This window comes from Schistocerca nitens, chromosome 2, assembly GCF_023898315.1.
Source record: "Schistocerca nitens isolate TAMUIC-IGC-003100 chromosome 2, iqSchNite1.1, whole genome shotgun sequence".
Taxonomy (NCBI): Eukaryota; Metazoa; Arthropoda; class Insecta; order Orthoptera; family Acrididae; genus Schistocerca; species Schistocerca nitens.
Genome location: NC_064615.1, coordinates 799,843,095 through 799,869,540, shown reverse-complemented (window position 1 = coordinate 799,869,540; position 26,446 = coordinate 799,843,095). Strand labels below are relative to the sequence as shown.

The 26,446-nt window shown below is 43.0% G+C and overlaps 1 protein-coding gene across 1 annotated transcript in view; it reads right to left on the bottom strand.

The window, feature by feature from the left end:
- The window catches only part of LOC126235342 (T-box protein H15-like), a 424,161-nt gene that overhangs the window by 374,661 nt on the left and 23,054 nt on the right, over positions 1–26,446 (bottom strand). The gene's annotated exons all lie outside the window — the stretch shown is intronic.

Here is a 26,446-nt window from a genome sequence, read left to right as displayed (position 1 = left end):
TCGAGAGTAGAGGCTCATTCCATCCCCCGGAAGCAACGAATGAGCGCTTTCCTTTTAATACAGTGACCTCCGCAGCGGAATCAGTTGTAAGAGGATTGCTCCTCGCCACCCTCTGTCAAGAACCGCTCTCCGACACGCCGCTACGTCACTGCCGCTTTGCCGCGAAACGTCCAATTAGGAGGGCTGTGTCTCCAGAACCCCTCGCGTCGGCTGGCGAGTCGAATCGGCCGCTGGTGAACAGCCAGATTAAGTCCTCCCCGTCGGGCGCACCCTCCCCCCTGCCATAAACGCACCGGCGTAAATAACTGCTGCTTAAATCTGTTCCGCCGCTGGCACCTACCCGGCTGCACACCCCACGAGTTCCTTCCCTCTGAATGCTTGTCGCGCTGTCACGTTTATATGCTTCTTTTTTGTCAGATGCACATCTCTTAAAACCGTCTGCCTCTCAAAACGTTTTAGCACCACAATCGTGGCTGTATCGACTGAAGTGGGCTGACGCAACCAACCTTCTTAAGCACAACAACTGTAGTCTCAAAATTCTGAGGCATTTATTTGTAAACAGAATGACTGAAGGTTTAAATTCACCAGGAAGCAATCCACATGTATTTTACGGGCCCGTAGTACTTCATACAACATTTCTAACAGTGGTCCATTACTTCTTATCATATTTAGTCGAATATCGTGAGTTCCGTAATTATCATAACGTACAGATGTCATACGAAGTGTGGCTATAGCCATTAAACATTTATTTCATGAACAAACATATTTAGTTATTTTCCCCCTCAATATATACCCCTTCTCTATCCGTACAACTTTCCATGCGAAGTTTCCATTGATGGAAACAGTGCTGGAAGTGTCCCTCCGTGAATTCCTTGATGACGCTACCGGTTTTTTTTTCTTTTCACTGCTTCAGCGGACTGAAATCTTGTTCCTTTTAATGTATATTTGACCTTGAGGAATAGATAAAATTCACATGCGAATAAGGTAGGCGGTCTACCACTGGGATGCAGAACTTCGCTACAAATCTCTTAACAGACAATACGGTATGAGCCGGTTCGTTGTCTTCGTTGTTCTTTCACACTTGGGTTGGCTCTGAGCACTATGGGACTTAACTTCTTAGGTCATCAGTCCCCTAGAACTTAGAACCATTTAAACCTAAGCTAAGGACATCACACACATCCATGCCCGGGACAGGATTCGAACCTGCAACCGTAGCGGTCGCGCGGCTCCAGACTGTAGCGCCTAGAACCGCTTGGCCACTCAGGCCGGCCACAGTTGGGTCATTTCCTTCTTGTTTTCTCACAGAGTTGAACAAGAACCTCAAGGTAGTAATGTTGATTAATAGTTTGAACTTCAGGAACCCATCGAAGACACAGTTGCATGAATATCGAGAAAGGAACTATCTTCATTATTTTGAAACTTGATTTGCTCAGGCGAAGTTTTTCGCTTTCGGTTAAGGTGGGAATGCATGGATTGGTGCTTACTTTCTGGATAATATGTGAAAAACCAAATTTCGTCACATGTTATCACTCTTTCCCAGAAATTAGGATCATTTCCAATGGTATTCAAAATGTCAGTACAAATATTTCCACGAGCTTCTTTCTGTTCGATCTTTAGAATTTTTGGCACAAGTTCCGTGCATACTTTCCGCATATTAAACTGGTTATGTAAAATTTTCCTTAGGTATTCTTTCTCGATTCCTACTGTTTCAGGAATCGTTCGAAGACTCAACCACCGGTACATCGAATCTGATTATCTACCTTTTCGATATTTCATCCGTTTTTGGTGTTGGAAGGCGTATCGAGTGTGAGGCATCTTCAGCGTCTTCTCGGCCATGTTGGAAACGCTTCGACCACTCAAAAACTCGCGTGCGTGACAAACAGTCTTTGCCATACACTTATTTTATTGAAAAATAGGTTTCTGTAACAGGTTTCCAAGTTGAATGTGAAACTTCATGACAACTCGCTGCTCTGTTATTAAACTTATCATTTTTCCAGCAAAACAAAATAACAGCTCAATAAAATTCTTCTGGGTTTGAGGCTGCATTGTCAATTATAAAATTCCGACGTTTCGGCGACTACTGCAAGACGCCTTCCTCAGGGTGTATTGCTAACTGAACGTCGGAATTTTATAATTGACAACGCGGCTTGAAACCCATATTAATTTTGTTGACTGTGACAACGGCCGCGGAAGCCTACGTTTGCAAAATAACAGCTCTTACACGAACGAAGGACACGGCCATACCGATTTGTCTACGGATACCAGAGACGCCACATTCGACTGAGACGGCTTCACGCTTCACCGCTATTAGTCGTTCACCTTTGGCCCATGTGTACTTACTCTGTGACAGCGTCAGCCTCGAGTTGTGCAGCTAATTTGCATCATTGAACGTTGTACACGCACGTCTTCTTTCCTAAGGAAATGCGTTTTAGGGCTAAATCCTCACACTGTGAAAAATATTCGAGTTGTTGCAGTTAATATGTTGCACTTCAGTAATAGGATGAACACAGCCTTGCCGCAGTGGTAACGCCGGTTCCCGTCACATCACCGAAGTTTAGCGCTCTCGGGCTAGGCTAGCACTTGGATGGGTGACCACCCGGTCTGCCGAGCGCTGTTGGCACTAAGGAGCTACTTGATTGAGAAGTAGCGGCTCCGGTCTCGGAAACTGACATACGGCCGGGAGAGCTGTGTGCTGACCACATGTCCCTCCATATCCGCATACAGTGAAGCCTATGGGCTGTGGGTAACACGGCGGCTGGTCGGTACCGCTGGGCCTTCATGGACTGTTAGGGAGGAGTTTAGTTTTAGCAGTAGGATAACGAACATTGTCATAAGTGTCAAATGTAAGATAATGACAACTTCTTTCGAGTCGTTTGCAACTTACGAGACTACTCCCACTATCAGGACTCAACGCTCGAACGGTACCCTTCTTCAGTCAGCGGCCAGCACACACCCTTCCCAATGTTCTTTCTGGAAACTTGGAGTGCGGTTCGAAATCCATGACATTACTTTCTACGAGAATGTGACAACTGGAAGCCGGAACACGTTACACCTGGGAAAGGTTCAGGTGATCGAACAGTTATTTGTATGAGAAATCTAGAATGCCACAGAATCAACAAATGTGGCACCTAGTCACCAGGTTGCACTTCTGTAGCAACACTAGGTGATCATACCAGCCAGCAGATTAAAATTGTTCCTACCAGTATACAATTCCACTTGTTTTTGAGTGTATGTCTCAGATCGTCACCGGACACGCAACGAGAGGAAGTGACGCGAGAACATCAAGAACGTCTGAAGAAACAACTCAAAACATTAAACCTTCCAAGAAGAACGGGTGGTAGGGATTTCTGTTAAAAAGATTTTGCCTGAAGATGAAGAATGAGGAACTTGTCGAAATGTAGCTTCAAGGAGACGTTATTAGTCAGCTGGTGATTTGAGATTAAATTCGCCGACAAAGTCTACATTCTTATAAGCTCCTGTCATATTGCTGGTCTGTGTAATTTAGTGCATGCTCTTCAGTCTTCTCAATGAAACCAGTGGATGCTAATGTAGCAGAGTTGAAATAATAAGCGATGACGACTATTTAAATAAAGGAAATCTCCGCAGTCAGGTGCATCTAGATTAAAAATCTTTGAGGTATACATAAAAAAAAGAAAAAATAGGGACTGATGATTCGACCAATTTTGAATGGGTATCTTCAGGGTGACAAAACAATGACTCCATGAAGATAAGACTCCCCTACGCATTGTCGAATTCCTTTTGCCATCTAACAAAGCAACATTAACTTATTTAGAATCAAGGAACGATGAGTATATATAACTGTATTTCCTGTTCTACAACTGCACTTGTATGAATATCAAGAGCTCAGATGGCAACCCAGTTCTAAGCAAAGAAGGGAAGGCAGAAAGGTGGAAGGAGTATATAGAGGGTTTATACAAGGGCGATGTACTTGAGGACAATATTATGGAAATGGAAGAGGATGTAGATGAAGATGAAATGGGAGATAAGATACTGCGTGAAGAGTTTGACAGAGCACTGAAAGACCTGCGTCGAATCAAGGCCCCGGGAGTAGACAACATTCCATTAGGACTACTGATGGCCTTGGGAGAGCCAGTCATGACAAAACTCTACCATCTGGTGAGCAAGATGTATGAGACAGGCGAAATACCCTCAGACTTCAAGAAGAATATAATAATTCCAATCCCAAAGAAAGCAGGTGTTGACAGATGTGAAAATTACCGAACTATCAGTTTAATAAGTCACAGCTGCAAAATACTAACGCGAATTCTTTACAGACGAATGGAAAAACTGGTAGAAGCGGACCTCGGGGAAGATCAGTTTGGATTCCGTAGAAATGTTGGAACACGTGAGGCAATACTAACCTTACGACTTATCTTAGAAGAAAGATTCAGAAAAGGCAAACCTACGTTTCTAGCATTTGTAGACTTAGAGAAAGCTTTTGACAACGTTAACTGGAATACTCTCTTTCAAATTCTGAAGGTGGCAGGGGTAAAATACAAGGAGCGAAAGGCTATTTACAATTTGTACAGAAACCAGATGGCAGTTATAAGAGTCGAGGGGCATGAAAGGGAAGCAGTGGTTGGGAAAGGAGTGAGACAGGGTTGTAGCCTCTCCCCGCTGTTATTCAATCTGTATATTGAGCAAGCAGTAAAGGAAACAAAAGAAAAATTCGGAGTAGGTATTAAAATTCATGGAGAAGAAGTAAAAACTTTGAGGTTCACCGATGACATTGTAATTCCGTCAGAGACAGCAAAGGACTTGGAAGAGCGGTTGAACGGAATGGACAGTGTCTTGAAAGGAGGATATAAGATGAACATCAACAAAAGCAAAACGAGGATAATGGAATGTAGTCAAATTAAATCGGGTGATGCTGAGGGGATTAGATTAGGAAATGAGACACTTAAAGTAGTAAAGGAGTTTTGCTATTTAGGGAGTAAAATAACTGATGATGGTCGAAGTAGAGAGGATATAAAATGTAGACTGGCAATGGTAAGGAAATCGTTTCTGAAGAAGAGAAATTTGTTAACATCGAATATAGATTTAAGTGTCAGGAAGTCGTTTCTGAAAGTATTTGTATGGAGTGTAGCCATGTATGGAAGTGAAACATGGACGATAAATAGTTTGGACAAGAAGAGAATAGAAGCTTTCGAAATGTGGTGCTACAGAAGAATGCTGAAGATAAGGTGGGTAGATCACGTAACTAATGAGGAGGTATTGAATAGGATTGGGGAGAAGAGAAGTTTGTGGTACAACTTGACTAGAAGAAGGGATCGGTTGGTAGGACATGTTTTGAGGCATCAAGGGATCACAAATTTAGCATTGGAGGGCAGCGTGGAGGGTAAAAATCGTAAAGGGAGACCAAGAGATGAATACACTAAGCAGATTCAGAAGGATGTAGGTTGCGGTAGGTACTGGGAGATGAAGAAGCTTGCACAGGATAGAGTAGCATGCAGAGCTGCATCAAACCAGTCTCAGGACTGAGGACAACAACAACAACAAGTGCAGTTCATTAGCTGCCCATCTATTGTGCCTTACATTATGATATAGCGTTGATCTAAAATTTTGTGTTATCGTTATAAGGCGTGACTGCCCACCATTCAATATGCTGAATGAGCCAGATGCAGATATTTATTAAAGCCGAGGAAACACCAGTGTTCCGCAACAATGTATTGTCCCGATATTGTGACGCACTTCCGCGTTCTATCACTTCCTTCAAATTAGTGAGTACCATGTATTCTGTTTTGTTGGCAGTATCTGTGTACCATCATGAGCCAAAAATACTTTACTGCCCCAACACAACACATCTCAAAACATACTACACATTCCACCGCTTGGGTATAAATTCCGACATCGTTTTCATTCTAATCTCTAATGCCGCTACTGTAAGGTGCCGGAAATAATACGACCTCTGGATCTTACACCTAAATGCTTTTCACACACCACGAAACTGGCTCTTTCTGATCTTCGCATGACCCGCATAAATCACATCGTTTTTATACATTATCAACTGAATCGCCTGGTTAACTACCAAACAGGAAACATTAGTGTGTCGAATTATTAAAATAAAATTATCTTAAATTTTCAAACATTATGACAGTAACTCTTATTTCTGTCTAAAGGTAGACTGCTGAAAGACGAATGTAACCTCAGCATTGACTACTCGTACTACTAAAAGTGGGAAGATAAAATGTGCTCTGTTATTGATAAGAACTGCTGAACTTCGAACACGATTGTCTTAAAAATGAGCCAAGTAGTGCTGTGCAACGAACAGTGCGAAATTCCTTTGAAAACTAACGGAGAATGGTATGGACACAATGCGACACGGCTACACCACACAATAGAGGTGACTCAATGGAATGTTAATCATATTCATTCAGCTATTCCCATTGTTGTCTGAAATCCCTGGTGAGGCAGAAAAACACATCCACCACTAAAGCATCGTTTTTCCTTTCTTACATCACAGAATTATCTTCATTGCTACCGGAACGAGTCCCGGTAATGTGTGCTGTTAATGCGACTTCCATTGCTGTCACCTCGTGTCAACGTATACAACCAGTACGCTGACGCGTCCTAGAATTTGTTGCAGTTGTGACGAGAGGCTGGTAACAAGCGGCTTCCTCATTCAACAAGCGCACATAAAGAAACCTTTTTCTCTGTTTTTTTTTTAAATCCTTTTTTATGAGGCGCTGAGTACAGGATTCATGGTTGTTACACCTAAACATACGTTTGCCTCTTTCCTTTTTTTCACATCTCAGCAACTGGAATTCTGATGCACGGACCGTGTCGAGAGATACTCCCCGCGCCAGTTGTTTCCAAGTTACAGTTGTAATATTGCTTGTTTTACTTGGTGGAAATAATATGTAGCTTATGTGCCGTAATACAGTAAAATCATTCTTCAGGTGTCAACAGAAACAGACAAGACAATTGGCCGTGTACCGAAGTCAGCTGAATGCCCCATTAATCTACTGCCTATATCTGTATAGATTTCCCTAACGATTCGATTAAGAATTAAGTTTGCTCATCAGGAATTTTGATTCTCTTCCAACAATGAAGCATATTTTAGAAAATTGAATATATATATATATATATATATATATATATATATATATATATATATATATTAATGCAGATAGTTAATCTTCTAAGTCAACTGTATATTGCGCATCAATCTTTGCTTACATTCAGGAGAAAGAGCTTAGCTCTCGCAAAAACGTAGGGAAGAAATTTATTAACGGGAAGATAAATAAAATAGTGTAGGAATATTTTATCAACGACTACAGTACTAAGTATTGCTCTATAGGTTACCTTCAAAACGAAGGTGAACATATTTATACATTTTTATGTTATCCTACTTGAAAAAAAGTGATTGTAACTGACAATTATGGTTTCTTTCATTGTCATAAAATATATGATTTTGTTTATTTCATTTAATCTATCAGTGACACATTGTAAAAAATAATGCTCATAATCAGATTCTTTTTTTAGATTACAGACTGTTAAATGAAATTTTTCCTACTTCTTAGCGTCTGCTTTTGGGTTCACAGAGTTCAAGTGCGAAAGAAAGAAACTCGACAGGCGTTGTTGAATATGTATGAGCTTTGGTACAACTGGAAACTGAAAACTCCAGTGACTATGAAAAAATTCAGACGCTCACACAAAGTCTGCATTTAAGACGTTGTAATGTAATATAAATGAACTTGACAACTATTTATTTCGCGAAACGGGTCGCAGTGTTTTAGAGTCCTAGCTCCTGAAAGTATGCTTCCTAGTAATATGAGACGATGCTTGGACTCAAACCACTGTAGTTTGGTAAAAAAACCACGAGAATAAGTTTCCCACAAGTTAAAAGAAATTACAGAATAAAAGAAAATTTTTACTAAACAACTTACGATCCCTACAAAGGCTAGTGTTTAATCTTACGGAGTCGACTATTGTGTAGCAAAGAGTAAGAAATCTCACGTCATAGCGGAGACCTTCCTCAAACAAAGCTACTGGTCGCTGTATATTCGTTATGCCAGACGACATTAGTGATCATTTGTAGAAAAACCCAAAGGCAAAGGTGATATCGCTGTTTGATTGGATGAAGCTATACATTAGCACAATGGTGTAACAAATTTCATGTTGATCTTCTTTTCTGAAGTAAAAGAACTTCTGGAATAAAAGCAACAAACTTCTCTAAAATACTACACTCTTTTATAGAAGAAAACTACGTTAATTTTGAAAACGGTGTAGGACTACGTACAGTTCGAGGTCTTAGTAGGGTTAGCAGTTAAGGCAGATTGCAAGCTCTGATCCTTAAAATGCTCCTCATAATATTTCTGCACACTTTTATTCAATGAGAATCATTGGTATCAAAGGGCATAAGCCCTGTCCTTTCTAGAGGTTCTTTAATCACTGGACGAAGTGGTAAGCTTCATTAACAGTAGGCCACTTAGTTCGACATGTTTGCAACAAATATGCCTTGATATGGGAGCTGAGCACATTTCCCTATTTTATTGCAATAACTCTAAGCTGGCTTTCACGTCTGAATGTTCTGAAGAGTATGTACGAATTCAAGAAAGAGCGTTACTCTTATTTTGTTCAACAGAAACATCTGAGTTCCGAGCAGATCTTAGACAGTGCCTTTGTGTTTTCAAGATGACGTATCGTTGTCACATCACTGAAAAACTCAGTTCATTGAATGTATTTCTTCAAGGTATCGAAATCGACGTCCTGTGTCTGTCAAACAATATTTCAGTCTTCAGGAACAAATAGCGATCGTGAAAAAAAATTTCATTTGCTCTTCGCGCAAATTTAAAAGACAATGACTTCCAATTGAGTGAAGAACTGACGTCTGTGTTTGCGAATCATCTGCTTTTTTTCGTGCTGTTCGAACAGCCTAACATAGAATCGCCAGGTCAGCCGTAAGAGCTCAACAGCCTATCCTACTGTCGGTTCTTTCTAATTTGATTGGTTCGTCAATGTTTTTTATTTCCACCGATTTTCCTGCCCCTGGTTCCATCTTTAGATGATAAATATGAGTTATCGTTAGTCGGATTATTTATATAGGGCCTCTTGAGGGCGAACACAACCAGACATAGTTACTTTTGCAAAGCTTTATTTTACTGCCATGACTGGTTTCGAGCTACCACGCCCATGTCCGAGTGAATATACTTGTTTTACAACAGTATTAGATTCGTCAGCAGCGTGTCATCCGTTCCTGTACTGCATAAAAATATATGAGGAGTTAGCGGTAACCACAGACATGTTGCTGACAAGTAAGTGCAACACTGTCTTTTGTAAATCACTGCACACCTTCTTTATGGGTCATTTGTCTCTCGGTGGTATGGTTGGTAATAAAGATTCTCTTGTTCAGTGTAGAGATCTAACTACTTTATACAGTTCCTGACAGTAACTCTTTACTGTTCTGATGTAAACGTTCTTTCTTCTCCGGGACTATCTTCCTCTTTATTTCACTTCAGTCATGTCTTTAAGATTCATTTTATTCATATTCTGCGGCTATGACCGTGCCTGTACTCATACGCAGAAAATATAAGTAAAAACATCTCTAGTCAAAATTTTTTCGTGTTTTACTGAATGCATTTCGAACCCTGTGAGTTCATCGTCAGATGCATATCATTTTATTACGTAATTTACTTCTGCCTTTGAATGAGATGAAGTGTGTGTTCCCGTTATGTGAAGGTTACATGTTAGGTTTTGTATTTCATGAATCAACTGCTGAAAATATGTTGAGAAACAGTGGGAAAAACAGAGAAAAGCTTACTGAACAAAAAAGGAAGAACATTTTGAGCCTTTCATCGCCAGCATCGAAGGTTTATACTTTCTGTCATTGTTCATTTCGTCACTCAAGATGCACATTTGTTTATACATTTTAAAAACACTGCGCAAATATAGCTTAATATGATATGATCAAAGAATAAGTTTACCACGTAGTGTCAGAGATCTGAGTCTTGAACTAAATTAACATATGCAAGGAATAAATTAAAAATAAGCTTTTAAAATATCTAAAATAACTACGGCAGACGAAATCTGTCTGCTAATTAAACATAGATTCAGATTTTTTTATTTTATGGAAGCATATTTCAGTTGTTCTAAGAGATTTAGGGCTCACCATTGGCTTCACAGCGTAGTACTGCCAAACTGTTTTCTGTCGTGTTGGTAATGCCTTTCGTTTCCAGCAGATTCTTTGAACTACTGATTTTTCAAAGTGGTTGAGTCTGAAATCATGTACGTATTCTTGGAAATGGGTTTTGAATTTTCTGCCTATTTCCCTGCGTATTATAAAGGACAAATGAGGTATTATACTTTTTACACTATACTGCTGTTGAATTTTTGTGTATCTGCTTCTGTGTTGTGGACTAGTAAGAGTCCTAACTTGAGAGTATTGGTGGGGAACGCCATTTTTACATTGTTCTTTTAATAGGTTAGCAACTTTTTGTCAGATGGTGCCTAGGAGTGTGATGCTACAAAATACTGTATCTTTCTTCTTAGTGTAACGATTTTGTGTCTTATATTTGTGTGTTTGTGTATCTAAATTAGCAGTTGTTTTGGTTGTGTAGTCACTGTTTGTGCAATTCCGTCTTGAGGCTGTTTTATTCTAGCTGAAGCGAGTGTGCTCTGTCTATTATAATCCTAAATGCAGCTTGTTTGTTTATGGTAAGACGTCACGGTGAGATGTCTGTTGTTATGGCTGTGTATGTGTGTTTCCTACCTATACTGTACCAGTGTTTTTGTTTGAAGTTGGTGATTCTAAAACCCGGGTAATTTATGCTTTTGTTGTCCTTTTTTTTTGTAGCAATGTATCAGCAACATACCTCCAGCAGTATACTACTTTGCATTTCAGCCTATTGTTTTCTTTAAAGAAATTATTTTCCAAACTACTGAGAAATACACTATGTGATCAAAATTATCTGGACATCCCCCAAAAACAAACGTTTTTCATATTATGTGCATTTTGCTGTCACCTACTGCCAGGTTCTCCAAATCAGCGACCTCGATTGTCATTAGACGTCATGAGAGAGTAGAATGGGGCTCTCCGCGGAACTCACGGACTTCGAACACGGTCAGGTGACCGGGTGTCACTTGTGTCATATGTCTGTACGCGAGGTTTCTACACTCCTAAACATCCCTAAGTCCACTGTTTCCGATGTGATAGTGAAATGGAAACGTGAAGGCATACGTACAGCACAAAAGCGTACAGGCCGACCTTGTCTGTTGACTGGTGAGACAGCCGACAGTTGAAGAGGGTAGTAATGTGTAATAGGCAGACGTCTATCCAGACCATCACACAGGAATTCCAAACTGCATCAGGATGCACTGCAAGTACTATGACAGTTAGGCAGGAGGTGAGAAAACTTAGATTTCATGGTAGAGCGGCTGCTCGTAAGCCACACATCACGCCGGTAAATGCCAAAAAACGCCTCGCTTGGTATAAGGAGCGTAAACATTGCACGATTCAACAGTGGATAAACGTTGCGTGGAGTTACGAATCACGGCACACTATGTGGCGATCCGATGGCAGGGTGTGGAGATGGCGAATGCCCGATGAACGTCATCTGTCAGATCTGTCAGCGTGTGTAGTGCCAACAGTAAAATTTGGAGGCGATGGTCTTGTGATGTGGTCGTGTTTTTCATGGAATGGGTTTGCACCCCTTGTTGTTTTGCGTGACACTATCACAGCGCAGGCCTACATTGATGTTTTAAGCACCTTCTTACTTCTCACTGTTGAAGAGGAATTCGGGGATGGCGATTGCATCTTTCAACAGGATCGAGCACCTGTTCATAATGCACGGCTTGTGGCGGAGAAGTTACACGACAGTAACATCCCTGTAATGGACTGGCCTACACAGAGTCATGACGTGAATCCTATAGAACACCTTTGGGATGTTTTAGACCACCGACTTCGTGCCAGGCCTCACCGACCGACATGGATACCTCTCATCAGTACAGCACTCGAAATGGGCTGCCATTCCCAAAGCAACCTTCCAGCACATGATTGAAAGTATGCCTGCGAGAGTTCAAATGGTTCAAATGGTTCAAATGGCTCTGAGCACTATGGGACTTAACATCTGTGGTCATCAGTCCCCTAGAACTTAGAACTACTTAAACCTAACTAACCTAAGGACATCGCACATATCCATGCCCGAGGCAGGATTCGAACCTGCGACCGTAGCAGTCGCGTGGTTCCGGACTGAGCGCCTAGAACCGCTAGACCACCGCGGCCGGCCCTGCGAGAGTGGAAGCTGTCATCAACACTAACGGTGGGCCAAGACCATACTGAATTCCAGCATTACCGATGGAGGGCGCCACGAACTTGTAAGTCATTTTCAGCTTGGTGTCCGGATACTTTTGATCACGTAGTGTGTATGGTTCATATGGCTCTGAGCACTATGGGACTTAACATCTGAGGTCATCAGTCCCCTAGACTTAGAACTACTTAAACCTAACTTACCCAAGGACATCACACACATCCATGCCCGAGGCAGGATTCGATCCTGCGACCGTAGCAGCAGCGCGGTTCCGGACTGAAGCGCATAGAACCGCTCGGCCACAATGGCCGGCTCACATAGTGTCTATCTGCCAGGAATCTTGGTACACTACTGCCAGTGGCCAAACCTTATTTCTGTTCGTAAACTTTCTCTTTAAAGGCAAGGGAGTTATACAGTTATGTCATAACATTAGTTTTCTTGATTTATTAAGACAAAACAGAAATTCAAGTAACTCCCTTCATAGTTGCTGCATTTTCGTCTATTCATGTCTTTAGATTTACATGATACAACTGACACATCACGTTCAGTGCTTACATTTAAAAATTTGCCCGTGCTGATAGAGGAGCACAAATCGCAGATGCAAACAACAATTAAGAATGCAGCATTCGACAAAAATAACCGTCAAAGTGACTGTTACTGAAGAAGTACATTGAGTCACGTAGTACAGCTCGACTGCCCTCTGCCACGCAGCCGCAGCAACACTTACTTGCCGGCGAACTAGATATCACTACTGGCGCGCATGTTGCTCCTTTACTCAGAAAGCGAATAAACCAAATTATTATTTTCATGAAACCATTGCGACGCCATCTGGGGTCGCGTGAACGGCTTAAAAATCCCCGAATTACGAAAAAATGTAGGCTAAACTTCAGTGAGCGTGTTAAAAGAATTGAGCCAAAGTAGATTAACGAGACAGGTTGTGGAATTCTACCTAGCTCGTAGTAAAGCAAAAATTTGAAGAATAAAACTTTTATTGATGCGGTAAAAGAAGACCTGCAGGTAGCCAACATGAAAAACACAACTCAGCTCGTACTCCAGAGAAAAAAAATAAGAAAAATCTGGAAACAGAGAATGCACGACTCGACAACTGGCCTGAAAAAAAGGGGGCGGGGCACAAAGCAAAGCTAAAACAAAACACAGAAAATGGCTCTGAGCACTATGGGACTTAACGTCTATGGTCATCAGTCCCCTAGAACTCAGAACTACTTAAACCTAACTAACGTAAGGACACCACACACATCCACGCCCGAGGCAGGATTCGAACCTGAGACCGTAGCAGTCGCGCGGTTCCGGACTGAGCGCCTAGAACCGCGAGACCACCGCGGCCGGCAACAAAACACAGAAACAGCCTGTTGCACATCGCGCGGTGCAGTAGCGCCCAAACGTGGATGATAATAATAAAGTTTATTTACTGGTGACGACTCTTGCTTGATCGGCTGAGCCTACGGAGTGGTGTACGGGTGCGCAGGTAGGCAGTGACGAAAGCGAAACCCGGCGAGACGCGGCTGGCGCTGTCGCCGGCGGCTCCCCACGTAGGCGCGCATTGTGCGTCCAGGTGTGGCCTATAAAGTTACCTAAAAGCTTACTCAGGCCGGGTCACAGCCGGGGCATTAGCTTATCTGCGTCATCTGGTCCTTGTCGGCCCAGCCGAGGAATGTCCGCCTGACGAACGGCTCTGCCGGCCGTCTACCTGCGTATCTGTCAATCTGGCCGCTGCCGCCGCCGCTGCCGCCTGCTCCTGCGGCTTCCCCGACAGCGTACCCCGGTCCATCGCGGCGGGCCCCGACACAACAAGACATTGTGTGGAGTCAGCCGCTAATAGCGGTCGTTGACTGTCGGCACAGCAGCTGCCCGCCAACCGAGCCGCGATCTGTTGCGCCTGGCCTGCCTTAATGCGGGTCAGCACGGCAGCCACTTAGCCCACAGGCTTCCGTCGCCAACGAGCATTAAGATGTAGGCCTTCCGCCCTTCAAATTTTATAGACGTGCACCTTATCATTACATCACTCTGCTAATCTGAGCACTCGTTACGCCTTGTTTACTCAGCTGATTTATGTCCCGCGCAGATAATTCTCTCCCGCCTCGAAATCATTTCCCCGCGGCCGTCGCAGGAGAGGTACAAGAGGGCTAGTGTTCCAATGACACATTGTTTTTTCACTACGTCCCATTTCAGTTGCTTATACACGGTGCAGACACACTGATGTGATCACCGCCTGTGATGGACATCAGCTAGCAATAACCACATACAGACGGTAGATGCCAGCACTAGCAGTAGAGGGAGGTGGGACGCGGAAAACAGTGCTGTCTTAGAAGTAATGCGGCACGGAGCGATCTGTCTGACGTCGAAAAGGGTATGATAAGTGGCGTTCGGGCCAAGGGTGGAAGCATTGCCAACCAGTTATATTTGTAAACTATTCGCGTGCAACCGTAGTTGAAGTATAGTGTGCATGGTAAAATGACACTAACCAAAACCGGCGCCGAGGCAACTGCGGTGCAGCACGGGCCATGGATGACAACGGTGAAAGACGGGCGCGGACATGTGTACGGGCGAATAGACGTGCAACTTCACCAACTGACAGCCCAGATGAACCAAGGGGCAACATCAAAGACCGTCCAGCGAACATCGCTGCTTGTGGACCTCTACAGTAGAAGCTTGGTTCATGCACTCACTCTGATTGGAAATTTGGAAATTTGTGGTAAGTTCCTATGGGACTTACACACTACTTAATCCAACGTAAACTAACTTACGCCAAGAACAACACACACACCCATGACCAAGGGAGGACTCGAAGCCTTAGACTGCGCGGCTATCCCGCCACGCTGGTTGTTGTTCATCGGCGACGAAGACTGGAATCTGGACGCCAATACCGCAACTGGACGTCCATGACAGGTGGCGTTTCCAGATCAACCACGTTTATGCTCCATCAGACGGATGGCCGTTGGCATGTACGGCGTGAAACTTCTGACAGCAAACACTCTGCAACAACGTTATGGCCTGCGAAATATTTTCGAGGCATTCCCTGGGTGATCTCGTCATTCTGGAAGTCACAGTGGATCAAAAGAATTATGCCTCTGTCTTTGGGGACCATGTCCACGCCTCCGGCATGACTGCATCTACCAGCAGGACAATGCAAAGTATCAAACAGCTTGCAGTGCACGTGCATGGTTTGAAAAGCACTAGGATGAGTTTACCGTAGTCCCCTGACCAACTAACTCACCGGATTTAAACCAAATCGAGAATCCGTGGGACTTCCACCGGGATGTTCGAGCCATGGATCTTCAACCGAGAAAACTAGTGTTACTGGCCACGGCGCTGGAGTTTGTTTCTCTGTCGGTGTCTTCCAGAACCTCATTGACTCTCCCTGCACGTCTCGCAGCCGTCCGCACTACGAAAGGTGGTTATTCAGACTTTTGAGAGGTGGCCACATTAATGTAACTTGACAATGTACTTCACACTGTTCGCAGATATGAGAGCTAAAATCTCCTCTTTGGAATCAACAAGGATTCCACAAACAGATGTCTTCTGAAATCAGGTAACTGAGATCCAAAAGACAGTAGATGACAGTAGTCAGATGTTGCGGTGTTCATTGGCTTTCTGAAGGCATATGACTCAGCCCCACACTGTTATCCAGCAAAAAAATGGGAGCTTGTACCCAAATGTGGGACTGTCATTGCAATTGGAGCCACGACTTCCCAGCAAATACAGCTCAACACGTCGTTCCTAACGGGATGAAACCGTCAGGTACAAAAGCAGTTTTGCCGGCCGTGGTGGCCGTGTGGTTCTAGGCGCTTCAGTCCGGAACCGCGGGACTGCTACGGTCGCAGGTTTTAATCCTGCCTCGGGCATGGATGTGTGTGATGTCCTTAGGTTTAAGTAGTTCTAAGTTCTAGGGGACTGATGACCTAAGACGTTTAGTCCCATAGCGCTCAGAGCCATTTGAACCATTACAAGAGCAGTTTTGGAAATACGCTGAAGGAATGTTATGGGACAGTAACTATTCACGATATATAGAAGATGTTTAGAAGTCTTCATATCAAACGTCCAAGTGTGACAGATGTCATCATGGGAAACACTTTTGCTAGGGACAAGATGTTTAGTGACGCTTGGCGTCCTTTGCATCCTTGGGCCCCTGTGACGTGAAGCTGATCGTCTGCTCCGTACGAAAGTCCAACGAAATTAAAGTTCCTGATTCTCTTCTAAAATATCTTCTCCGCTTTGTGACACCGGTTCTTATGGTTTCTTCTAGGCGAACGTCAATCAGTGTACTTGGTGTAAGTAGTGCGCAGCACACTTGGGTAGTATACCGTGTTAGATCACTGAAATTTTTTCGTCCTTGGGATGGCGAGTACTAAAGGAAATTAGCGTCGCCGGAAATCACCAATGTTGTCTCTAGCAAACGTTGTTCAGCATGATGTCGTCAATCACACTTGGATGCTTGATGCAAAGACATTGAGGCACCCTGTATATATCGTGAAAAGTTGCGAGCCTGAAACACTCCTTTAGGGTACTTCCGGAGTTACTTTTACACCAGATAACTTCATCCCGTTAAGAACGATATGTTGAGATGTACTTGCTGGGAAGTTACCTGTCAGCTGACGTCTCTGGAGAGAGACACGCTCTGTTAGGATCGTAACTTTTCGTTATAGACCTTACGAAATGGGCATATCTTGTGACTGCATTGGCTTAGAAGCTTAGGATTTTCACACCACCAAGGGACTGTCAACCTCAGTATGTGATATCAATTTTAACGCGATACGTCAGCCGATTCATAAAGAAAGGGATTTTCAGAAGGCAGACAGGAAGACCGACGGAGGGACAACAGAGTGATTGTATAAGAGATCCGTTTTCGTCTGTTCAGATATGGAACCCTACATACACACCGCGTACTATGTTTTTAGTTCTGTGAACAGCTTTGCATTTCTGAACGTTTAAAGCAAGTTGTCAGTCTTTGCGCCGACCTGAGTGGCCGAGCGGTTCTAGGCGCTACAGTCTGGAACCGCGCGACCGCTACGGTCGCAGGTTCGAATCCTGCCTCGGGCACGGATGTGTGTGATGTCCTACGGTTGGTTAGGTTTAAGTAGTTCTAAGTTCTGGTTTGGACAAGAAGAGAATAGAAGCTTTCGAAATGTGGTGCTATAGAAGAATGCTGAAGATTAGATGGGTAGATCACATAACTAATGAGGAGGTATTGAATAGAATTGGGAAGAAGAGGAGTTTGTGGCACAATTTGACAAGAGGAAGGGGCCGGTTGGTAGGACATGTTCTTAGGCATCAAGGGATCACAAATTTAGCATTGGAGGGCAGCGTGGAGGGTAAAAATCGTATAGGGAGACCAAGAGATGAATACACTAAGCAGATTCAGAAGGATGTAGGTTGCAGTAAGTACTGGGAGATGAAGAAGCTTGCACAGGATAGAGTAGCATGGGGAGCTGCATCAAACCAGTCTCAGGACTGAAGACAACAACAACAACAAGTTCTCGGGGACTGATGACCACAGAAGTTAAGTCCCATAGTGCTCAGAGCCATTTGAACCATCAGTCTTTGCGCCACTATGAAATATTATCGAGATCCGACCGAATATTCGTGCAGCTTTTTCCAGACATTTCATTACAGGTAAGTGCACCATTTGTGAAATGTCTGCGGTTTCTGTTTATACTGTCTGCCAAATTATTAATATACAGTATGTAGAGCGAGGGTCCCAGAGGATTTCACTAGGGCACACCTAAAGTTACTTCCACATCTATCTACGACGCTCCATCGAAGATAACACGTTGCGCCCTCCCTACCAAAAAATCCTCAATCCAGTCACAAATTTCGTTTCTGGTGGCAGCTGCGCCTCGCATTCTTTATCCGCTCCCTGCCCTCAGCCACCCCCTAGAGAGCGTTAACAAGCACTGTACCATCTTGGGAAACACTCGCACACAGCAGAACAAAGGGTCCGTGTGTCGGAGTCGGCATCGGCCGCCATCGTCCCGTCGTGCCGACGACAAGCACACAAACAGCGGCTGATGACTCAGGGGAGGGCCGGGCTGTGGAACACGGCTGCAGGGGATCGACACGGCAGGAGCGCGTGGGCCTCCGAGCCACAAAAAACCCACCTGCCGCGGTGCCGGAGACCGCGACAGCGCAGGCCATGGTGCTCGCCGTAATATCACGTTACGTAACCGCGCCGGGCAGCGGCGGGGCGGCACGCGAAGGCGGCGTTACAGCCGTGCAGATACCGGCCGCCGCTATTAAGACACCTCGTTAGCTCCTGGCTTCTGACATATCTACTGACAGTCTCCGCCTCTGTCCGATACCGGAGCGTTCAGACGCACACGGCGACTTCGCGACGCCGTTTAGAGGAAAGAAACAAACGTGGGAGGCTAATTACACGTGACATGCTACCATTTACTTCTCCACTTGTCTGGTTGGACTTCGAGTCTGCGCGTACGTCGCAGCTAGCTGACAGATTTCTCTCTCCGTTATTTATGATTCTTGAATGTCGTTTATTTGCAAACCTTACTTTTTTCCAAGTTCAATGCTTCAGTAGATTTCTTTTACAAAGTGCAATGAAATATCCTTTTAGTTCATACACAATCACTTGGTGTATAAAGATTACTATTCGCCTTGGTATTACCCGATTTCCCAGAATTCCTCTCGCGTGCCACGTCTTCATCTCAAAGTAGTACTTGCAAACTACGGCCTCAATTAATTGCTTCATGTATCCCAATCTCTTTGTCTTTCTTCACACTTTTACCCTCTGCAGCTCCCTCTAGCACCATGGAAGTTAATCCCTCACGTCTTAACAGATGCCCTATCTTCCTGTCCCTTCTCGTTGCCAGTGTTTTCCATATATTTCTATTCTCGCCGATTCTGCGGAGAACTTACTCATTCTCTACCTTATCAGTCTACCTAATTTTGAACATTAGCCTGTAGCAGCACATCTCAAATATTTGTATTCTCCTCTGTTGCGGTTTTCCACAGTCTCTGTCTCACTGCTTCCTCAAGTTAAGACCTACGTTTGATACCCGTAGACTTCTCCTGTCTATAAATGCCCTCTTTCTTAGTACTAGTCGGCGTTTTATGTCCTATACCTCGTGATCCCCAATTCTGCCAATAAGCGAAGTTTCTCAGTATTCTCATTTCTGCTACTTCTCATTACATACCGATAAATCTCGCATTTTATCATTTTCCACTTATCATTTATTAGTGTTGCAACTGTAATTTTTCTTTTATTTCTTCCCTCTAGTATTTGAATAAAAATCACCAGCGACGGCGGACAAAAACTTCCGTTATAAGGAGTCACTGTCGTATTGCCGAATAACTTATCAAAAATGGCGGAGGAGTGGACACAGTTTCAGAGCAACCTCTTGTCCCTAACAGGATGAAGAATCACCAATGACAAAGGCTTGAGGGTGAAGAAGGCAATGGAAACTACTGCATTAAGAGCACAGAAGGTCTATCCACAGGCCATATGGCATTTAATCGAAAAACTGTCATGATTTTCTCTCCCCATTAGTCCCTCATTTGGATCTCCGGGAGGGAGAGACCTGAGCGAAAGATGAAAGAACTAACGGCAGGACAACATTCCACCAGTCGGAGCACGAAATGTCAGAAGTTTGAATTTAGTAGGAAAGCTATAAAATCTGAAAAGGGAAACGAAAAGGCTCAGTATATATTTTGATGGCCAGTGAAGTGAAATGGAAAGAAGGAAAGGATTTTTGGAAAAAATAATATAGGGTAATATCAACAGCAGAAGAAAATGGTATAATGAGAGTAGAATCTGTTGTGAAGGGGAAGGTAGAACAAAGAGTGAGTGACGATAAAAAGTTCAGTGATTGGATTATTCTCTTTAGAATCGAGAGCGAACGATCGCCAGCAGGTAAACATGCCGAAGTCACAGAGAGAAACTGAGGACTTGAATAAAGTATAGAGGACGTTGTGCGGGTAATTCTGCATGTAAGTGGAGGTGCAAATCTAATAATCATGGTGGGACTGCATTATTGGAAAGTGGCAGCAAGGGAAGGAATAAAAAAGCCAGAGATGCGGGAGAATATGGGCTTGGTAGTAGGAATGACACAGTAGAAAGACTGAGTTCTGCAATAAATGTCAGCTTACAAACGCACTGTATAAAAATCACCGCAGGAGGAGGTATACTTGGAAAAGGTTCAGAGACACGGGAAGATTGTAGCTGGATAACATCATAGGAGAGAGATCCAAAAAATCAGGCACTCGGTTGTAAGATGTACCCATAAACATATGTAGACTCGGAAGGCAATTTAGCAACAATGAAGAGTAGGTTGCTGTTTAAGAGAATTATCTGGAAGAAGCAATGTGGAAAGAAGTGGGATACCGAAATACTGAGGAATGATGACATGTGGTTAAAGTTCTCTAAGGCTTTCGATGCTGTGAAAATGAGTACCACTGTAAGCAGTTCAGTTAAAGAGGAATGGACAGGTAACGATTTAGTATTTAGATGCAATAACGCTAAAAATTTCGATGCTCATATTACCGGTTGTGGAACTTTACTGCCATCTTCAGGTGTGATTAATTCGCTAACAGGTTCGTAAAAATATATAGCAATTCCAGTTAAGCAATCTGTACGTCATGAAGTCTTATTAAATATGTCAGTGAAATAACATCAAATCCTCACATACTAAAAAGTATCTTTTTAATATATAACGATTACAGAGGCATTTCGCTAGTACCAGTTACATACAAAATTTTCTCTAAGGTGCTATTAAACAGACTAGAACCACAAGCAGATCTGCAAATTGGGGAATACCAGGCGGGCTTCAGAAAAGGGAGATCATGCATCGAACAGATCTGGAACTTGAGAACACTTTTGAAAGTCAGACAGGCAAGAAACACTGTAGTTACCTTTGTGGACTTTAAAAAAGCATATGATTCCATAGACAGACAGACACTCTTTGACGTACTGGAAGAATATGGTATCGACAGAAAAACCAGGACACTTATACAACAGACGCTTACAGACACTACCTCCAAGATTAAGTTCATGGGAGAAATTTCGGAACCCTTCCACATACACACAGGTATCCGACAAGGAGACGGGCTCTCACCAATCCTGTTCAACATGGTGTTAGACAAAATTATCAAGCAGTGGGAGGAACAAGTTAAAGGAATACAGCTGGGAAGAACACGTGAAACCAAAACAATCATAAAATGTCTGGCATTTGCAGATGATATAGCCATACTCAGCAATAATACACAGGAGGCAAAGGAAGCACTGGAACGCTTGCATGAAATAGCTGCCAAAACAGGTCTGCAGGTATCTTACGAGAAGACACAATATATGGAACGACAGACCAACAATGTACACACCATGCATACTGTATATGGATCCGTAGAAATAGTCGAAAAATTTAAGTATTTAGGGGAGTACATACAAATGGGAGGATCAGACAAGGCGGCTAACATGGAACGAACGAAGAAACTCCAGAAGGCATACAAACTCACATGGTCACATTATAATAAGAAAAGCATATCGAGGCAGGCCAAACTTAGGCACTACAAAACAGTTGTATTACCAGAAGCATTGTACGCGTCAGAAACAACCACAATTGGAGCATCAGGCATCATAGACACAGAAAAAATAGAACGCAAAATTCTCAGAAAAATATTTGGACCAATTCACAGAGATGGCATATGGATGAAGCGACCTACCAAAGAGCTGTACCAGCACACTGACAGACTAACAGACGCGATCAGAAAACGCAGATTAACTTTCTATGGGCACATACAGAGAATGGACAACAACCGACTTACAAAGAAAATTTTTGATGTAGTAAACAGCTCAAGCAAGAAAACAAATTGGTATCATGAAATAGACGAAGACTTAAGGCAGATAGGGATCAACAGGCAAATGATAGGAGACAGGAAATACTTCAGAAACAAAGTTAGGAGTGCAAAATTTATTGTAAAGGAGAGAAAGAAGACAGGAACATTATGGACAGAGCAAAGGAAACAGGAGCACAACCAAAGGATGAAGAGATTTTGGGAAGAGAAGAGGAAGAGAGGAAAGAAGTGAAAATTGTGTCATCATGTGATTTTCGAGTTCAAACACTGTCCATAAGGGCAACAATGAAATGAATGAATGAAAATGAATGAAATAACGATGTACTGTCAATTCATTAACACATTATATAAGACTTCATGCCGCTCAGAAATTTAGTCCCCAAAATCGGTACTTTAATAAACTGACCCTAAAATAATTAAAACAATAATTACGTCACAACCAAATGTAAAAGCATTCGACAATGTAAAATGGTGCAAGATGTTCGAAATTCTCAGGAAAATAGGTGTAATTTTAATAACTTTCCTTATGTCTTTACCACACTTTTATGTTTCAACGACCTTACGCATTTCGACTTCCAATCATTTTCAAAGGCAGTGTTATGTCAGTCGTATAAAATCATTAGATAATGTCTCGTACCGAGAATGCTGACGTGATACAACATATCTAATGATTTTGCATTACTGACATAGCTCTGCCTTTGAAAATGACGGAAAGTCGAAACGCGTAAGGCTTTTGAAAAATAAAAGTGTGGTCAAGACATAAGGAAAGTTATTAAACGTGCATCCAATGGCCGCGTCGTCTCACAGTACTTTCATACATATTACAGAAAATAGGTGTGAGCTACAGGTAAAGGGGGTAAATACACAATATGCGTAAGTTGCGAGAAGGAAGTTCTCGGATTATAAAGGGTGTGAGACAGGAAGGCAGTCTTTCGCCACTACTGTTCAATCTATGCATCGAAGAAACAAAAGCAAAAATAAAATAAAAGTTCAAGAGTGGGATTGAAACTCAGGTTGAAAGAATATCAGTGATAAAATTTGCTGATGACGTTGCTATTCTTAACGAAGGGGAAGAAAAATTACAGGGGCTGTTGAGCAGGATGAACAGTCTAATGCAGAGTTTCCGTAACAGTGTTCTGCGTGAAATGAACTATCAATAACACTCCGTTTTTTCTGCACTTTGACTATACAAATTTTTAAAGTTATATTGTGATTCTAAATTGAAGCAGTCTACGGATAAAAACAGTTTTTCTCATTTTTTAAAAATAAACAATGCGCTCGATCAAGGGACCAGTATTCTCAAAGCGTTCCATCACAGAAAAGTTTGAAAACCCTGGTCTAAAGAATCAGTCCATAGAAAGCAAACCAGAGAAAACATAACTGATGAGGAGTATCAGAAATGAGATTAGCTGTAAACTAAACACCCAATCCACAGGAGACGAAGTGAAAGAATTCTACTGCTTTGGAAGTAAACTAACATATTATGGAAGAAACAAGGAGGACATGAAAAGTAGTCTAGCGCAGTCAAACACCGCATTCCTGGACAAAAAATATCTGCTTCTGAGAATATATGGACGGAACACCGCATTGTATGTAGTGAATCACGAACTGTGGGAAAACCGGCAAGAAAGAGAATAGAAGGATTTGAGATGGGGTGCTATAGAAAGATGTTGAAAATTAGATGGGTGGATAAGGTAAGAAATGAAGAGGCTTCAAAATCGGAGTGTGGGAAATACTGGTCAGAAAAAGGTACAGGATGATAGAAAGTGTGTTAAGACACCAGGGAATAACTTACGTGGTACTAGGTGTATCTGTAGAAGGTAAAAACTGCAGGGGACTGTTACAAATTGCTTACTTTAAGGACAGCCGCGAGCCAGGCGCACTGTAGCGTGCATTCCACTGACCCCAAACCATCGTCATTTGCGACTTTAGTGGTATCAAGCGAGAGCTCATTGGAGGGCACGGTGGAGGTCTGTTGTATTTTCTGATGAAAGCTGGTTCTGCCTCGGTGACAATGTTGATCGTGTGTTGCCTAGAGGAGTCCAGTTGAGGGCCTACAACCAACCTGTCTGCCTGCTAGACCCACTGGACCTGCAGCTGGAGTTATGGTCTGGGGTGCGACTTGATATGACAGCAGGAGCATTCTCCCACACCTAAGGACTGCGAATTTCTACGTCAATCTGTTGTGCTGGCATTCATCAATAGCATTCCAGGGGGTGTTTCCCAGCGGAATAACGTCCGTCTAAATACCGCTGTTGTAACTCAAAATGATCTACAGAGAGTCGACATATTGCCTAGGCGTGCTCGATCACCAGATATGCATTCCATCGAACACATATGGGACATCATTGAACGACAAGCCCACGTCATCCACAAACAGCGTTACGTCCCTATACTGACGCACCGTGTGCAACAGACATGTAAGTTCTTCACACAAACTGACATCCGCCGACACCAGTACAACACAATGTATGCACGTTTCCATGCTTGCATTCAACATTCTGGTGGTTACACCGGTTACTAATGTACCACCATTTCGCATTTGCAGTGGCTTATCCCGCGTTTACATTAAACTGTGATCTTGTAATATTAATCACTAAAATATGTCACCTAGACAAACGTATTCCCGAAATTTTATTACTCTACTTTTTGAGTGCTGCGATCTTTTCCGTCAGTATAGATAGCATATCTATACCTAACACAGTCGACATTCGCTGCCAGGGAATTTATTTCGAAATGAATTTGGACGGCTGTCTATTGTCATTCATGTCCGTTCATCTAGGCATCCATGTGAATATGAAAATACTTAGCATTTAGCTAATGTGAAAGTAACGTGTATAGTAAAAAAATTAAAAAATCCTGTTCTACTTGGAGTAGGAATGTTTGATTCTGTCTCCATTGATGTAATTTGGTATGAACAATTGTTGGTCCTTTACCCAATACAGGAAAAAGTGCGGGTTTTGATTTTAGCAGTGACGTGAAGAACGGGGAGAGGCTTCTAGAAAGCGTTGAACAATGACGTGGAGGACGGGGAGAGGCTTCAAGAAAAGCGTAATAATGTTCTAGACACAATTATATCACCGGAGAATGCACCTAAACGGTCGCGATGTTAATAAACTTTTTACAGCCAGAGCGGTGTTTGTTGCCTTTATATAAAAATGTGGATATTTGGCTGCAATAGCTCGCAATTCAGTATAGTATGTACAAAATGTGTCTTGTCTTTTTGGAGCATTCGTCAGCAGCTTGAATTTAAAAAAAACACTGTCATATACACTGGTGTCCAAAAGTAAAGCAACAAACCGAAATTTTGCGAGATTGCGTTTATTTTGCCATACAGCAGTACAAAATAATGATAGTACAGTAGAGAAAATGTAAAGAATACGGAACTTAAACAACCGCAACATTAGTGACGGTAGACAAAAATGTTCTTCGTTTTTTCCAACCTAACGGATTTGCACACACAATCTGACAACTGGTTAATGCACTCAGTATGGGGTGTGATCACCTCTGGCAGCAATACAGGACTGATAACGACGGGGCGTGCTATTAATGATGCCATCAGTCTCATGTTGAGGCAATAACGCCCATTCTTCCTGCAGAGCAGCTCTCAGTCTTGAAGAGTGGTTGGTGGATGCTGACGCGATGCAAGCCGTCTCCCTAGTGGATTCTAGACTTGCTCATTGGGACTGAAACCGGGAGAGCGAGCAGGCCCCCTTGTGTGCGATATCTTCTGTTTCTAAGAAAACGTAAGCCACTCGTGCTCTATGAGGTCGAGCATTATCGTCCATCAATACCAAGTCTGGGCCCGCAGCACCTCGCAACAACCGGAAATGAGGTCCCAAGCCGCGCGGGATTAGCAGAGCGCTCAAGGGCGCTGCAGTCATCGACTGTGCGGCTGGACCCGGCGGAGGTTTGAGTCCTCTCTCGAGTATGGGTGTGTGTGTGTTTGTCCTTAGGATAATTTAGGTTAAGTAGTGTGTAAGCTTAGGGACTGATGACCTTAGCAGTTAAGTCCCATAAGATTTCACACACATTTGAACATTTTTGAGGTCTCAAAATCTCGTCACGATACCTGAAACCAGTTGAACCTTGCCGATTCACACATACAATTTCATTAAGAGTGGTTCGAGTGATAAACATAATCCCTGCCCACACCATTACGGAACCTTCTCGATATCGGTCTCTTTTCACAATTTTTGGGTCCCGAAATTGTGTTCCACGATCTCTCCAGATGCGAGTCCATCGAGAACCACTCTCCAGACTAAATCGGGAATCATCTGTGAAAATAACATTGGCCCACTGTTCGAGCGTCCAGGTGATATGTTGATGACTCCAGTCTACACGTTCCCTTCCCTGAA